The sequence below is a fragment of the Mastigoproctus giganteus genome, chromosome 2 (assembly GCF_048544385.1).
Source record: "Mastigoproctus giganteus isolate SK-2022 chromosome 2, ASM4854438v1, whole genome shotgun sequence".
Lineage (NCBI taxonomy): Eukaryota > Metazoa > Arthropoda > Arachnida > Uropygi > Thelyphonidae > Mastigoproctus > Mastigoproctus giganteus.
In genome coordinates this window covers 197,327,479-197,344,415 of record NC_143576.1, presented here as the reverse complement: position 1 = coordinate 197,344,415, position 16,937 = coordinate 197,327,479, and positions in this window count along the sequence as shown.

Genomic DNA, 16,937 nt, shown 5'->3' with positions numbered 1-16,937 from the left:
AGATAGCAAGGTTCCTCCTCCCCCCCCAGAAACTGGGCTTTTGTCATCCAGCAAAATAGGCAAATCGACCAGAGAACACAAGCAATTAACAGACATAAGACACAGCACAGCAGATGAATTTAATGGGTATATGAATTTAATATGGGTATATGTAAGAGATGAATTTAATGGGTATATGAATTTAATATGGGTATATGTAAGAGATTACGGGTAGCCCTAATTTAATAATTTGAATTTTTTTTTTTTTTTTTTTTTTTCGCCCACAGCGTTGTCCACAAAGAGATGTTATTCCGGAAATGGCGTATTCCCGATACACTCTTGATACTGTCGAACGGGGACAGTGCAATTTCTGTGTCACCTCCGCGATAGAGTGACCCATGCGTCGGGCACCCACTATCATCCCGCTTTCAAAGTAGGTTAACTTACGACGTTTATCCATACTGACATCGAATTACCTTCTATGTGAATGCAGCGTACCTATATACCTGCCAAGCGGTAGGTTCGTCTACTAGCGAGAGGGGTGACAGCGTCGCGTTGCTCAGGAACCAAGCATCGCTTGAATTCTGTCCTTTCAGTGTATATACAAGATTATTATATTAATATCAAGAATTAATGCAGACTGATAGTAGGAACATGATCGACAGCTTTTATAAAGCCTAATATCAGGATAGTGTAAAATGAAAATGACGATATGAGGTTCTCTGAGCAATGCAGATAGGCTGCCAGGACAACTCATGGGTTTTTGTCAATGATACACAGAACTTTGCTAGTAGGGATAAGGAGGCGATTGTCCCGTTGTACAAGTTAGGTTTGGCCGCATTTTAAGTACTGCATTCAGGTCCGGTGGCCTTATTTTAGGAAAGGAGTTGCTATAACGGGAACAGAGAAGGACAACCAGATTGATAAAGGAAACGAAAGGATGGTTTTACTAAGAAAGGCGTCATGTCTGCAAAGACCCCAAGGGTGTATGTAGGGCTTGGCACACCCAGGGTCCCGAGCTGGATATCATCATTCATCATTCTTCTCTTTTTTGGTGATTCCCTCCAAGATCAATGCTCATGACATTCTTCCTCTTGCTTAGACTGCACATATGAGAGAGCATAAATTCAAGTTGAGTCAGGAGAGCTGTAGATCGTTGTGCATGGGGTTTGTTTTCAGCCAACGGGTGGCTGAAAATATTGAGATAATACGGAAAGGGATTTCTTTTTATTTTGACTGGTGCTTTCTTGCATCGTGTATTATTATTAACACTAATAAAATATTATTATCAATATTGCCTTTGTCGCTTGCTCCTAAAACTCTACTAAAACAACAACAGCATTTCTAATTATTATATTTAATATTATCATATCGCTAAAATAAATAAATTCAAAAAAAGTTCATTGGAAATATCACTAATGTGACTGCAATAAAAAAATCAAATGCAGTATAAATAGTAATTAAAATACTTATAAAAACAATCATTGAATGCAACAAGTGTTTATTTTTGTTTGTTTGTTTTGTTTTTATAAAGAAGTCGCATGTAGCTAACTGCTAACTGCTTTACCTGTTTGGTGTTTACCAAGAGCAAATAAAATAAATAAATTAGAAAAGAGCTGTGAAACTACAAAGTGAAAAATCAAAACCAAAATAACCGAGAAGGAGCTAGTACACACCCATGGAAGCGCAACGGATACGGAAATATGGGTATATGGTTTTTTTGCCGCAACGGCTACTATGGCCATATTGCGCCAATGCCAATTTGATTATGCAAGCATTTCTGTCTAAAGTTCATCAGAACAGAGTTCATTCGTTTCAGAGAGTATCAGCAAAAGTTTACCTTCAGCTGGATCCCAGGCTGAAATACCAGAAATGGAAATCGCAGATGATGCTGCTGCCAAACATCCATCCAGCACAGCTCCAATGAATTGTCTTGTACTATTCACTGGTCTGCGCGGGTAGCACAGTGGTATCGTCACCGTCCTCCCCACACCGGGCGGAAAAGGCGGGTTCGAATCCCGTCGATGACGTGAGGAACTTTGTGGGCTTTTATCACTCCGTGGCTGAGTTAGTCGGTCTTAGGCGTAGATAGCAAGGCTTTATTCCCAGGAGTTTTTTCGTCCAGCAAACAAGCAAATCGACTAGAGAACACACGCAATTTACAGACGAAATAAATATATGGGTAGATGTAGTCATTTACATTGGACTCTAATATCATAATTTGGATTTTTGTACCGTTCACTGATTGCAAAATGCATATACGAAATGTATGTAAAGGACAACACTTCAAACAGAGGTGTTACGTTGTTTTAATGTGTGACGCAATGTCGTCTCAGCACCATGGAAACAGTTTCAGGAGACAGGAACGATTACAAGTAGAGCTGGCCAAGGTCGGCCGAGGTCTATGTCAACAACAAGAGACCGGTATCTGGCTGTAACAGCAAGAGGGAACCTTGCGATGTCCCGTCATCAATTGTCTCTTGAGGTTGCTGCGGCCACATTTCCAACAGGACTTTGTTGAGGAGGTTCAATTCAATTTGATTCTATGCAAGGAAGTCAGAGTTTTGTATCCTATTAACCCCAAACCAACGGAGAGTTAGTCGAAACTCGTCCCATGAACATGTGACTTGAAGCCCTGACAAATGGGGTACAGTTCTGTTCACTGATGACACCCAATTCAGACTAAAAACTGATTCTAGACGGTATTTCGTCTGGAGAAAACGAAGAATGTGGTACCAACTTTCCAATATCAGAGAAACGAACATTTACGATAAAGGCGGTGAGCTCGTGTGTGGTGGAATAATAATCAACCGCCGTGGCTTTCTTCATGTTTTTGATAGGGGTACCGCAACTGCGCAGAGGTATCAAGAACAGATCCTCCAACCCTATGTACGACTTTTTAGGGGTGCAGTTGGCCAATAATTTCTTTTCATTCAAAACAACACCACTGCACATAGAGCACAAGTGGTGGGAAAATATCTCGAAACTAGAGATATCCAACGACTGCCGGGATGAGCACAATCACCAGAATTAAATCCGATCAAACATGTATAGCTCGCCGACAGCCAACTCCTCAGTCACTTTGTGAGATAAGGTGTGCGCTGGTAGAAGAATGGGATTTGTTGCCACAGAAATTATAAACCCCTTATATCGAGCATAGTTCAACGCTGTCAGGCCTGTTTAGCCGTTGTATGGGCCATACTGGTGTCATGTGACCATATTTTCGAGCACTTCGTATCGACTTCTGCAATGTGACTTTTTTGGTAAATTGTATTTATACCTGTCCGCAATTTCTTGCTGTCTCCTTATTCCTTCATTTTTCTGCTATTCTATGGTACACCATCATAACAAATTTTGCCTCACTTCATCGCAAGTTCAACGAGTTACACTACGTTTTCTAGGTGTTCTGTTGATTTTGTCGAGCAGTGTATTTGCCTGGCTGAATTTCGTGAACAAAATTACATTCCTGGCGATAAGTTTAACAGAAACAACTTTCACATTAATTTTTATTTTGTCTTTTTTCCCTGAAACCAGCGGGTGGTTCATTATCGGAACAAACTTCCAGTTGTTGTTGTGGGAGGGAGTAAAGTGTAAAGTGTAAAGTGTGTTCGTGTCTAACGGCACCAGGGGTTTCCCTCATCTCCGCGTTGCTTTCATTGTGGGTGTAACAGTTCACTGTAAAGGCCAGCGATTTAAAAGTGTATGGATTTTGTAAGTGTAGTGTTGTGTATCTTTGTTCTTCTGGCCATTTAGCCGCTTGGCCCCCTGCTGGGGTCCAACGTTGCCCACACTTAGCCTCGTGGAGGCAGACCATGTACCAAGTAGTTGATATTTTACTCTGGCAGACCCTGCCACCTAGTTTCCTGAGATTTCAGTGGCTAAGGCCTTAAAAAAAATAAATAAAATAAATAAATAAAAATAAAAAAATAAAAATTGTGGATGAACAATCGCTGAAAAAGGTTTAAGCCGAAAGAGTTTTGCTTGCGTGGTTTAAATTTGGACATGTTTTAATTTTTGACATTGTATGGGGAGGGGGAGACGTATGGGGACAATAGAGTAGGCGTCCGCAAAAGCAGTGGAGCAGGCTCATGCCCCACCAGGAGTACAGAAGTGGGGAGTGGCAGGGGTGGGATGGAACAGGAAACCGTCTCCCCCCCTGCCAGGGGATTGGGAATTAAAGGTGAATAGGACTAGGAAGTCCTATTCAGACAGCCATATGGCGTACCGCAGGTAGTCCCTGCATTTATTTTGATTTCCTCTTGCTCTTTGCAGTCTTGTGGGGTGGTCAATTTGCTTCGAGTATACATTTTCCTTTTATTCATTGTGGATGGCAATTTCCGTTCTTCTTCGATCGAAGACTTCTCGTGCAAACTTGCTGAAAGCTGCATAGTCGTCTTCTGTGTCCAAGCGATGGCGTTCTTGGTTTTTTGTTGTGTACTGTATTTTAGTTATTAGCACACTTCTGTGTTCCTCACAGTACTCACAGTCATGCATTATATGATGCCATGTTTCAGGCTCACCGCAGGTTCAGGTTAGCTCCTCCGTTATGCCCAACGTGTTCAATTTTGCCTTCAATAGACCATGGCCCGTTAGTAAGTAGGTTGCATTTAATCCCGGGTTAAACCACGGGGGCTTTTGGATACGTCTGGGCAACCAGTGGTATGAATTTCTTCATAACTTCGCCTTTGTTTCATGCTGTCCATCTGTCCTGCCACAGCTGTAGCAGGCGAGCCACGATTCTATGCTTTTTGCTTTGTGGTTGTTGTTTGGTTCTAGGGTGAGTCCATAGATTGTAGTGGGTGTTCCCTTAGACAGGTGATACATCAGCCCGCAGCGAGTCACCTCCAGGTCCAGTGGGAGGACTCCTGTCAAGACCTGGAGGGCGTGCGTGCTCACTGTTCTGCATGCACGAGAGATGATTTGCATAATGCTACGCTGGATTGTGTCCAGGTGTCTTTTATTTACTACTGTTCCTGCTTATTTGTACCATATCGGGGATCCGTAGGTAATGGCTGGGATGAAAATTGCTTTGTAGTACAAGGACAGGGTTTTTCTGTGGAAGTGAATAGTTTACCTAAACAAGAAAGGTATTAGAACCGATAGTACACACTGCCGTGTCTGCGCAGTAGCACAGTGGTATCGTCACCGTCCTCGCCATACCGAGTGGAAAAGGCCCGGGTTCTAATCCCATTTTTAAACTCCGGGCTTTTTTCACTCCGTGGCTGAGTTAGTCAGTCTCAAGCGTAGATAACAGAAACTGGCTTTTTTTCGTCGAGCAAAACAGGCAAATCGACCAGAGAGGATTTATGTAATGAATTACGGGTGACCCTAATATAATAATTTGAATTTGAGTATATACTGCCGTGAGTGGGTTGAAGGTTGAGAAGATAAAAAAATACTTGTTGAAATTAGACTTGAATGTAGGTAGACTAATTTTCATGAAATGCGTGTGAAGGGAGGTTGTTCCAAAAAACGGAAGTGGAAGGAATAAATGAGGAAGAAGAAACGTTGATTCTGTGCGGTTGAAGTTGGACAGCAAAAGGATGCAGAGTGGTTGCGGCACGTGTTCAAAATGCTTGGGAAGTGAGAGCGGGAATTATTGAAGCAAATTTAGAAGAACAGTGCCTATGAAAGTATCTATTGAAAAAGCATGCAGCAGAAACAGAACGTCTATTAGACAGGGAGTGAAAAAACTGTGTACGTGATGGGTCATTAATTAATCTAAATGCTTTCTTTTGAATGGAGTCTAGAAGCCCGAGAGAGGTTATGGGATCACCACCCCAAAATTCCATTGTGGGACGGATTGGAGATTTGTACAAAGTGAGTAGCTGTTTAGAAGAAAAGTAATGCCGAGAGCAAAAGAGAAAATCCAGTTTTTAGATATAGAGGAAGCAATATTTTTGATGCCAAAGGGATTAGAAATCAGGTTAATCCCTAATAGAAATATGTGATCTAGCCTAGAAATCTGAGTGTCGTCTAAGGTAAGCACCGGAGCAGAAGAGTCCTTTTTTGTGAGATATAACTAGATGACTAAGTTTTAAAAGGACTGAAAATGACTAACTTATCTTTGCCCTATTGGAGAATTACCTGGAGATCAGCATTTAACGAATTGCTAGTTGTTGTTCGAGAAGTTGGAGCTGTCTGTGCAGGGCAAGGTTTCATAAACTGGAAAGTCTCATGCAACGTGCTATCATCAGTAAAACTATGAATTGGATTTCCAGTCAATGGAAAAGTTCAATAGTATAGAAGAGCTAGAATAGAAAAAAGAACAGAACCTTGGGTAACACTTGCATTAGTGGAGAGGTTAGTAGACAAAGAGCCATCTACCATTGTTCGCAGTTAGCGGCCAGAGAGAAAAGTGAATATCCAGTTACAAAAAAGTGTATCTTGCGATTTATAAGCATTTGTGCAGATGCAACTCATGTTTAATTAAAAATTTCCTTCATCTTATGCAGATCTGGAAGACCAGATGGGAGAACAAAGGGTGAGATCACCAGACGATTCTTCCCAAATGTCGACAAACTATACCCAACGGCACCTTATGCATGAATGCCAGCTTTATGATGACTTCCGCTGTCAGCTCATCACCCGGATCACCTTCTTGCCCAGAGATAGAGAACGACACCTCCTCGATGAAAGGCAGGAATATATAGCTTTCTCAAAGTTTTCCGAAGACCTGTACAGAAGAAGACGTGACCTGAACATTCACCAACCACATCATGACCAGTAGCGATAGTAATAAGCAAAACAAAGATCCATCGCGCAACTATGAAGACTGACAAAAGAACTGAACAAAGGACGGACGGCTACATGAGCTGAGCACCCTAGACCGAGTCTCTTTATCCCCTCCAGTCTTCAACTTTCCCACCCACTCTAACTTTTGCAACCGTGTACGTCAGCCTTCAGTCCAAATTTAACTCAATATCAAAATTCAAATCAATATTTTAACCCTTTCAGCGTAGTTCTAGTAAAGCGATGTCCCACACATTTTTTTTTTTTTTAGGTCCTAGCCACTAAAATCTGCGGAAACTAGATGGAAGGGCCTGCCAGAGTGCTGAATATAAATCGCCTGGGTACCCTGACCTGCCTCTACTGGGCAATTGTGGGCAACGGGGGGTCCCACTAGGGGTCCAACGGCTAAATGGGCAGAGATACAACATACCATGACATTACACAACAGGACACTGGCCATATACGTTTTGTAAATCTCTGGCTTTCACAGACCTATATGCTACACTTACAATGCATACAACACGGAGACGGGGGAAACCCCTGGTGCCGTTAGACATCAAATACTTTACACTTTTACAAATTCTCTTACCACCTGGGCAAGAGTCTCTTATCCTCCAGGATCAGTTAAAATTTTCTGCCTTGCAAGCCTTCGTTGTTGAGGTCTTCAAACGCATACACATGAACATGAACAGGTCGCATACTCCGTTGACTTATCCGTAAAAGGTGGATGGTGTGCTGGGAAACGTTTCCCTTTGTTCAAGGGAAACGTTAATTACCACTCTCTGTCTTCTGCAACCCATCGCAACCGTCTAGACGGAAGTGAAACTGCCCCGATTGAAGACCCCCTGTGAATTAATTAGTGAGCATACGGGAAACGATCCTGACAGTGCTCTTGCTGCTCTCTCTCCCATAAACTGTGAAGACAACAGTCACCACTGTAAATTGTATATGTATTTGTCATTTCGTTTTATCCCCGTAACATTTAATGTCATCTTATTTTTGTTCTTGAATGTCTTATGGTATTTAATGTTTTTAATTATTTTGTAACACCTCTTATCTGTAAACCACTGGCCTTTGTAATACCTCTCGTAACATTTTGTAACACCTCTTATCTGTAAACCACTGGCCTTTTGGCCGTGAAGGGAAGTTGCAATATTTAAGCTTGTAACCAATTACAACCAAATGTTGCAATAAAGATTCTCTCTCTCTCTCTCTCTCTCTCTCTCTCTCTCTCTCTCTCTCTCTCTTTTTCATCCTTCTAAAACTCAATCCTGTCTTATATCTCGCAAAAAGGATTCTTCTGCTCCTATTCTCATCTTTGGCGGCACTCCGATTTCTAGGCAAGATGATATATCTCTTTTGGGGTTATTACAGATTAGAAGTCATTACCCTGACTTCAAAGGCGGATTTAATGGCGGGCGCCCTGGGCCCGACTTCTGAAGGGCCCACGCAAAACCCCAACAAATTAGTTGAACATATTAGTTCAACTAATAGTTGAACTAATATGTTCAACTAATAGTTGAACTAATATGTTCAACTATTAGTTCAAAACTTTGTGATTATTATTATGCTATTATTAATTATATTATGCATATATTATATTCAAATTTTATTGGAAATAAAATATTAATAGTACATAATATTTTTTATTTATTTAAAAAAATGGCTAACATGTATTTTTATTTTCCCCGTCTCTCTCTTTTTTTTAAGGGACCCAATATTTTCTTCTGCTCCCGGGGTCTCAACCGACATTAAACTGCTCCTGCCTGATTTCTAATCTCTCTTGGTACAAGCACATTACAAATATTGCTTCCTCTGAATCTAAAAAACCTGGTTTTCTCTTTCGCTCTCGGCATTACTTTTCTTCCAAACAGCTGTTCACTCTGTACAAATCGCAAATCCTCCCTACCGTTGAATATTGTTCCCACAACTGGGGCAGTGTCCCCAAAACCTCTCTCAGGCTCTAGATTCCGTTCAGAAGAGGGCAGTTAGGTTAATTATTGATTCCTCTCTAACAGAGCCTCTCCACTCGCTGTCTCATAGACGTACTAGCCAGGGAGGAACTACCTTTGTATTCTATCTTTATATCTTGTGTACACTGAAAGGACAGAATTCAAGGGATCCTTGGTTCCTGGGCAATGCGACGCTGTCACCCTCCTCAGTAGAAGACGAACCCACCGCTTGGCAGGTATACAGGTACATTCACGTAGACGGTAATTAGATGTCAGTATGGACAAACGTCGTGAGTTAACCGACTTTGAAAGAGGGATGATAGTGGGTACCTGAAGCATGGGTCAGAAATTGAAAGCTGTGGTACAGAAGTTGCACGATTCCCATTCGACAGTATCAAGAGTGTATCGGGAATACGCTAATTCCGGAATAACTTTCCATCGTGGACAGCGTTGTCGGCAAAAAAAAAAAAAAAAAAATTATAATAATTTTTTAAATTATGAAAAAATTATGATAAAACTGGCAAAATCGATTTGCCTGTTTCCTGGATGAAAAAACCTTGCTATCTACGCCTGAGACCGATTAACTCAGCCACGAATGAAAAACGCCCACTAAAAATCCTCGCGTTATCGACGGGATTCGAACTCGGCCCTTTTCCACACAGTTTGGGGAGAACGGGGACGATACCACTGAACTACTGCGCCGACAGCGTTGTGGGTAGTGTTATGTGTGTTGAGTGTCAAACGGTACCAGGGGTTTCTCCCATTAATGCGAGTTTACATTGTCGTGTGATACAGTACACTATAAATGCCAGAGATTCCACAGTGTTTGGATATTGTACGGTATAGTGTTGTGTACCGTTGTTCATCTGGTCGCTGTGTACCGTTGTTCATTTAGCCGCTGAGCTCCTAATGGGACCCAACGTTGCCCACATTTTGCCCCGTGGAGGCAGACTAGGTACACAAGCATATAATTTGAACTCTGGCAGGCCCTCCCTCATAATTTCCTGGAATTTCAATGGCAGAGGCCTAAAAATAATTAAATAAAATAAGTAACGACTCTGTAGGGATTATACGCAGAAAGGTATGGACAGCAGTGCAGCAAGCATGGATGGAAAAACCTCCGGAACGCTTTCGTGAACTAATGGACTCAATGCCTCGCATGTGACTGCCCTTATCCAGACGAAAGTTGGGCCTACCTGTTACTAGGTAGGTATCCCATGATTTCTGTCCATTCAGTGGATATTTTGTGGTTGGTATTGCTGCTTTGCGAGATGCAAATACTAGAGGCCAAGAATTAAAGCCATGTAGACTTCCCCACTGACTATGGGACTGAACCTAGGCCCGTTACACTGTGTGTGTGTGTGTGTGAGAGAGAGAGAGCAGCAAGCCACCATACTTACTTATAAGGGATGTGTTAGGGTAACTAATAATAAGGATAGGTACATGTATACTTGCATGTACTGTATACCAATGCTAGAAGTATAGTAAATAAATTTGATGAATTTGAAGTGTTGGTCAAGACATCAAAGGCGGATATTCTTGGGACAGCAGAGATGGTGTATCACACAGATATATATAAAAAAAAGGTAAAGTGCAGCCATTATCAACCCACTGCAGGATGGAAGCTTCCTCAACAATTCATGCTGAGGGAAATGGACTATAATCTGCCACGCTGGTCCAGTGCGGGTTGGCAGATCGACCGTATTGAGCAGTTAGGGGCTTGAACCCCGGTCCCTCAAAGAGCGTGTGATACTGCAGTCCCGCTCCTGACGGAGGCACAGATATAAGGAATGCAGAACTGGAATTTGGAGAGTACAATGTGTACAGAACGGATAGACAGAATAGGAAGTGAGAAGGTGTCATGCTGTTAATTAAGAAAAACATAAAATCAAAAGAAGGGCATCCAGTTGATATAGAAGAAACGTTGAGTCAGTTTGGTGTGACATAAACACTGCGAAAGCAAAAATAAGAGTAGGAGTGTGTTATAGGCCTAATGAAGCGAATAAGTACGATGAACAATTGTACAGAGAAATAGAGTGGGCTAGTAAATCACAATGTCTTATAATGGGGGATTTTAACTTGTTGGTGGTCACACACACTAGTCAGACTTTTGTGGATTTATTGGATGATTGTTTTCTGCAGCAGCATGTTCGAGAGGCAACCAAAGAGGGTAATACTCTTGATCTGGTTATCAGCAGTGATCATTCTTGTACAGTATTAAGAATTTGCAGATAAAGGAACCACTACGTTTGGCACTAATGACATTAAGAGTAGGAGACCGGCGGAATTACTTGACAAGTACAGGTCACTGATGAAAAAAAGCCGTGAATTAGGGTTGAAATTGAAAGTGTCTGCAATTCTGCCCAGACACGATAGGAGGGAGTATATGATGAGAGCCCTGTCAATCAGTTCGGCCCTGGAAAGATTGTGCAGGGCTCAAGGGGTAGAATTTTTTTCAGCCTGGTCTGTACTTGTTAACAGGAGAGACTGCTTCTACAGGGATGGGATACACTTAAATAGAAAGGGGTGCAAGAATGTTTGCTGATGCTATCGAGGCAATGTTAGGTGGGTCGGAAAACTGCTAGATTGGGGGGATACAAGGACTAATAGATTAACAGTAGCCACTGGCAGAGGTGAAAGTGATTCTTGCACTGCTTCTATTGGAATGAGCCGCAGCCTGGAAAATAAGATGCAGGATATTTCAGAGACTGCTGGGAATCATTGGGGTACAAGTAAACACATGGGTTGTGTTAGGGTAGCTAAGAAAAAGAACAGGTGCATGTATACTTGTGTGTACACCAATGCTAGGAGTTTAGTAAATAAATTTGATGAATTTGAGGTATTGCTCAAAACATCAAAGGCAGATATTGTGGGGATTTCAGAGACGTGGTGTCACACAGATATAAGAAATGCAGAACTGGAATTTGGGGAGTACAATGTCTACAGAAAGGATAGACAGGATAGGAAGGGAGGAGGGGTTATGCTATTAGTTAAAAAACACATAAAATCCAAGGAAGTGAAGCCAGTCGACATCGCTGGACAGTGCAGTGTCGAGTCAGTTTGGTGTGAATAAGCATTGGGAGATCAAAATTGAGAGTAGGAGTGTGCTATAGGCGTAATGACTCTGATGAGTATAATAAGAAACTGTTCGGAGAAATAGAGTGGGCCAGTAAATCAGAGAGTCTTATAATGGGGGATTTTAATTTCCCAGATATTGACTGGAATTTGGGGGCTGGTCACTCACACAGTAGCAAGGCTTTTGTGGATTTATTGGATGATTGTTTTCTACATCAGCATGTTCGGGAGGCAACTAGAGGGAGTAATACTCTTGATTTGATTATCAGTAGTGATTCTTCATGCATTAAGAATCTGCAGATAAATGAACCACTTGGTGGCAGTGATCACAGTGTGCTGAAGTGGGAGTTACTCAAAGAGGTAACTACCATTAGGGGTAAAGGGAAGGGGTATTGCTTTCGTAAAGGCGACTACAATGGACTGAGACAGTATTTAAATTCTATACAGTGGGATCAACTGATGATATTGCCAACAGCAAATTCAAAATGGGAAGCATTCAAAGAACTTATCGTGGAAGCTACTAGGCTTTACATACCAACTAAGAAATATTGTTCAAGGTTTAGGCCTAAATGGTTGTCAGATGAACTAATGAGGCATATGGCAGAGAAGAAAAATGCATGGGATACATACAAATTAACACGTGACACGGACGCCTATGATAGATACAAGTTGATCTGTAACCAAGTTACAAAGGAGGTTAGGCAGGCGAAGGCAGATTACGAGAGATCCTTGGCAAGGGATGCGAAGAAAAACAGCAAAGAGTTCCTTACTTATGTAAACTCTAGAAGGAAGGGGATGAATCAGATTGGTCCACTTGAGATCGATGGGTCAACTGTTGATGACCCTGCTCGGGTAGCTAACAAACTAAATGAATATTTTGCATCGACATTCACACATGAGGAGTTATTCAGCGAGGGGAATGCCAGAGGTTTATTCAACTCTAGCAGTAAGCTAGAGAATCTTGTAATAACTGAGAGCAAAGTGGAGGAGAAATTGTTGAAGATAAACACAAGAAAGGCACCTGGGGTGGATGGGATCTATCCAGTTATATTAAAGGAGGTAGCAAAGGAGGTAAGCAAACCCTTAGCCATAATTATGAGAGCTTCCTTGGACTCAGGGGAGGTACCCATTGACTGGAGATGTGCAAATGTGACCCCAATTCACAAAGGGGGATCAAAGGCTGACACAAGTAATTATAGACCTGTGAGTTTAACTTCTGTTCCCGGAAAATTAATGGAGGCACTGGTGAAAGAAGCACTGCAGGATCATCTAGACAAGACTTCAGTTATAGCTAGGACACAGCATGGTTTTGTTAAGGGGAAGTCTTGCCTGACCAATTTGATTGGATACTATGATGCAGTCACAAAAGAACTGGATGCCGGGAATAACTTTGATATTATATACTTGGATCTTAGAAAGGCTTTTGATACTGTTGCACATGGAAGACTGCTGCACAAATTGGAGCAGTGTGGCATTGGAGGCAAGTTGCTGCTATGGATAAAGGGGTGGTTGAGGGGGAGAAGACAGAGAGTGGTAATCAATGGACACTGCTCATCGTGGACTAATGTTATTAGTGGAGTCCCTCAGGGTTCAGTATTGGGGCCTTTATTGTTTTCTGTATTTATAAATGATATTGATGATGGTATATCAGGCTTAATGTCCAAGTTTGCAGACGATACGAAGGTTGGCAGGGTTGTCAAGGACACTACTGACACTATGCTGCTGCAACAGGATTTGGAAAGGTTGAGCAGATGGGCTTCGAGGTGGCAAATGAAGTTTAACATTGACAAATGTAAAGTACTACATATGGGAAACAGCAACCCCAGAGCAACGTATCAACTCTGTGGTACTACACTGACAGTGGTAGAGAATGAAAGGGACCTGGGGGTGGTGGTGCAGGCAGATATGAAGTTCTCTGAGCAGTGCAGACGAGCTGCAAGAGTAGCTCATGGTGTATTGTCAATGATATATAGGAATTTTTCTAGCAGGGATAAGGAGGTGATTATTCCCTTGTATAAGGCAATGGTCAGGCCACACCTAGAGTACTGTATACAGGCCTGGAGGCCTCATTTCAGGAAGGATGTAGAGCTGCTGGAACGAGTACAGAGAAGGGCAACTAGATTGGTGAATGGGACAAAGGGGTTCTCTTACGAAGAAAGGCTTAAGTTTTGCAAATTACAGTGTCTGGAAACTAGGCACCAGCGGGGTGATCTGATAGAGGTGTACAAAGCCTTGAATGGTTTGAGCATGCTCAATGCTGATGGGATTCTTCCTCTAGCTCAGAAAAATCACCTGAGAGGGCATAAATTCAAATTGAGGAAAGACAGATGTAGGATAGATGTGCGGAAATTTGCCTTTAGCCAGCGGGTGGTTGGTGGGTGGAACAGACTTCCATCCCTTGTCGTGGAAGTTGATAGCCTAAATAAGTTTAAGGCTCAGCTGGACAGGTATTTCGAACGAACAGAGGGGTGAAGTGGAAGTGGTTATTTTTATTTATTTATGTTACTTTTTTTTTTTTTTTTTTTTTTTTGGCTGATGCTGCATAAGCTTGCTTTCTTGCATCAAATGCCTCTACTAATGCTAATGCTAATGCTAATACGTGGCAGTGATCACAGTGTACTGATGTAGAATGTACTTAAAGATATAATTACCGTCAGGGGTAAAGGAAAGGGCTTTTGCTTCCGTAAAGGTGGGTACAGTGGTCTCAGACAGTTTTTAAATTCTGTACAGTGGGATCAACTGACGAAGTTACCAACATCGTCAACAGTATATTCTAGGTGAGAAGCATTCAAGGAATTAATAGTGGAAGCTACTAAAAGTTTCATACCTATTAAGAAATATTGTTCAAGATTTAGGCCTAAATGGTTATCAAATGAACTAATGAGACTCGTGACAGAGAAGAAAAATGCATGGGATGGACATAAATTATCAAGCGACTCAGATTATTATTTTAGATTACAGACTAGCTTATATCTGCCTGTGGCAGATATAAGCTAGTCTGTAATCAAGTCACAAACAATCAGGTCAGATTACGAAAAATCTTTGGCAAAAGATGCTAAGAAAAACAGCATGAATTTCTTTACTTATATTAACTCTAAAAGGAAGGGGATGAATCTGATTGGTACACTTGATATCGATGGTTCGACTGTTGATGATCCTGCTCAGGTAACAAACAAACTGAATGAGTATCTTGCATCTACATTCACACATAAGGAGTTATTACGGTTTCATAATGCCAAAAGGTTATCAAATTGTAGCAAGGTGCTTAATGATGTTGTAATAACTGAGAGCAAAGTGGAAGAGAAATTGTTGAAGTTAAACATAAGAAAAGCACCCGGAGTGGATGGGATCTATCCAGTTATATTAAAGGAGGCGGCAAAGGAACTAAGCAAGCCCTTAGCCACAATTATGAGAGCATCCTTGGACTCAGGGGAGGTCCCCACGGACTGGAGATGTGCAAATGTCTTCCCAATTCACAAAGGGAGATCGAAGGGTGACACGAGTAATTACAGACCAGTTAGTTTAACTTCTGTTCCTGGTAAAATAATGAAGTCACTGGTTAAAGATGCATTGCAGGATCACCTACACAAGACTGCAGCAATAATTGAGACACAGCATGGGTTTGTTAAGGGAAAGTCTTGTCTGACAAATTTGATAGGATATTAAGATGGGGTATAAAAAGAACTGGATGCAAAAAATAATTTTGATATCATATATTTGGATTTCAGGAAAGCTTTTGACATTGTTGCGTATAGAAGACTATTGTACAAATTGGAGCAGAATGGTATTAAGTGTAAGTTGCTGCAATGGATAAAAGGATGGTTGAGTGGGAGAAGACAGAGGGTGGTAATTAATGGGTGCTGCTGTTCGTGGACTAATGTTATTAGTGGAGTCCCACAGGGTTCGGTGTTGGGTCCTCTGTTGTTTTGTATATTTATCAATGATATTGATGAAGGTATATCAGGCTTAATGTCGAAGTTTGCAGATGATACAAAGGTTGGCAGGGTTGTTAATGACAGTAATGGTAGTGTGCTACTACAACAGGATCTAGAATTTGGGCAGATGGGCTAAGAAGTGGCAACTGAAGTTTAACCTTGACAAATGCAAAGTACTGCATATGGGTAGAAATAAACCCAGAGAAATGTACCAACTGCGTGCTACTACACTTAAGGTGATAGAAAATGAAAAAGACTTGGAAGTAATTGTGCAGTGAGATATGAAGTTTTCTGAGGAATTCAGACAGGCTGCCAGGGCAGGTCATATGGTTTTGTCAATGATCTATAGGAATTTTGCTAGCAGGGAAAAGGAGGTGATTATCCCTCTGTATAAGGCAATGGTTAGCCACGCATTGAGTACTGCGTGCAGGTCTGGAGGCCTCATTTTAGGAAGTATGTAGATTTGCTTGAGCGTGTACAGAGAAAGGCAATAAGATTGGTGAGGGGAATGAAGGGATCCTCTTACCAAGAGAGGCTAAAATACTGCAAATTGCAGTGGCTGGAGACTAGGCACCTGTGCGGCGATCTGATTGAGGTGTGTAAGGCCTTGAATGGGTTGAGCACGCTGAATTCTGATGAGATCCTCCACTTGTTCAGATTACGAACCTAAGGGGGGGCATAAATTCAAATTAAGAAAAGACAGATGTAGAATAGATGTGCGGAAATTTGCCTTTAGCCAGCGGGTGGTTAATTGTTGGAACAAACTTCCATCTGTTGTTGTGGAAGTTGATAGGTTAAAAAATTTATGGAGGAACTGGACATTTGATGGGAATGGTGGGATTTTTTTTTTTTTTTTTTTTTTTTTTTGGCTGATGCTGCATAATCTCATACACTTGCTTTCTTGCATCACATGCCACTACTATTATTATTATTATTATTACTTGCCATGTAGTGCAAGGAAGCCTGAGGCTTATGCTGCACCAGCTAAAAAAAAAAAAAAATTCCAAGTTACCCTGAGAGAGAGAGAGAGAGAGAGAGAGAGAGAGAGTCGGAAGTAGAAGGGAATCACCAAGAAAGAGAAGAATGATGATATCCAGCTCAGGACCCTGGGTGTGCCAAACCCATACTCACCAGATGTGAGCCCCTGGGTTACCAATACTACTACTTCTACTTAAAAGCTCTCCTTAAAATTTATTGCTTTGTTTACTCATTTAGTCTCAATTGAGGCTGCATATTATTTTTCTCTCGACATTATGTTTTCATC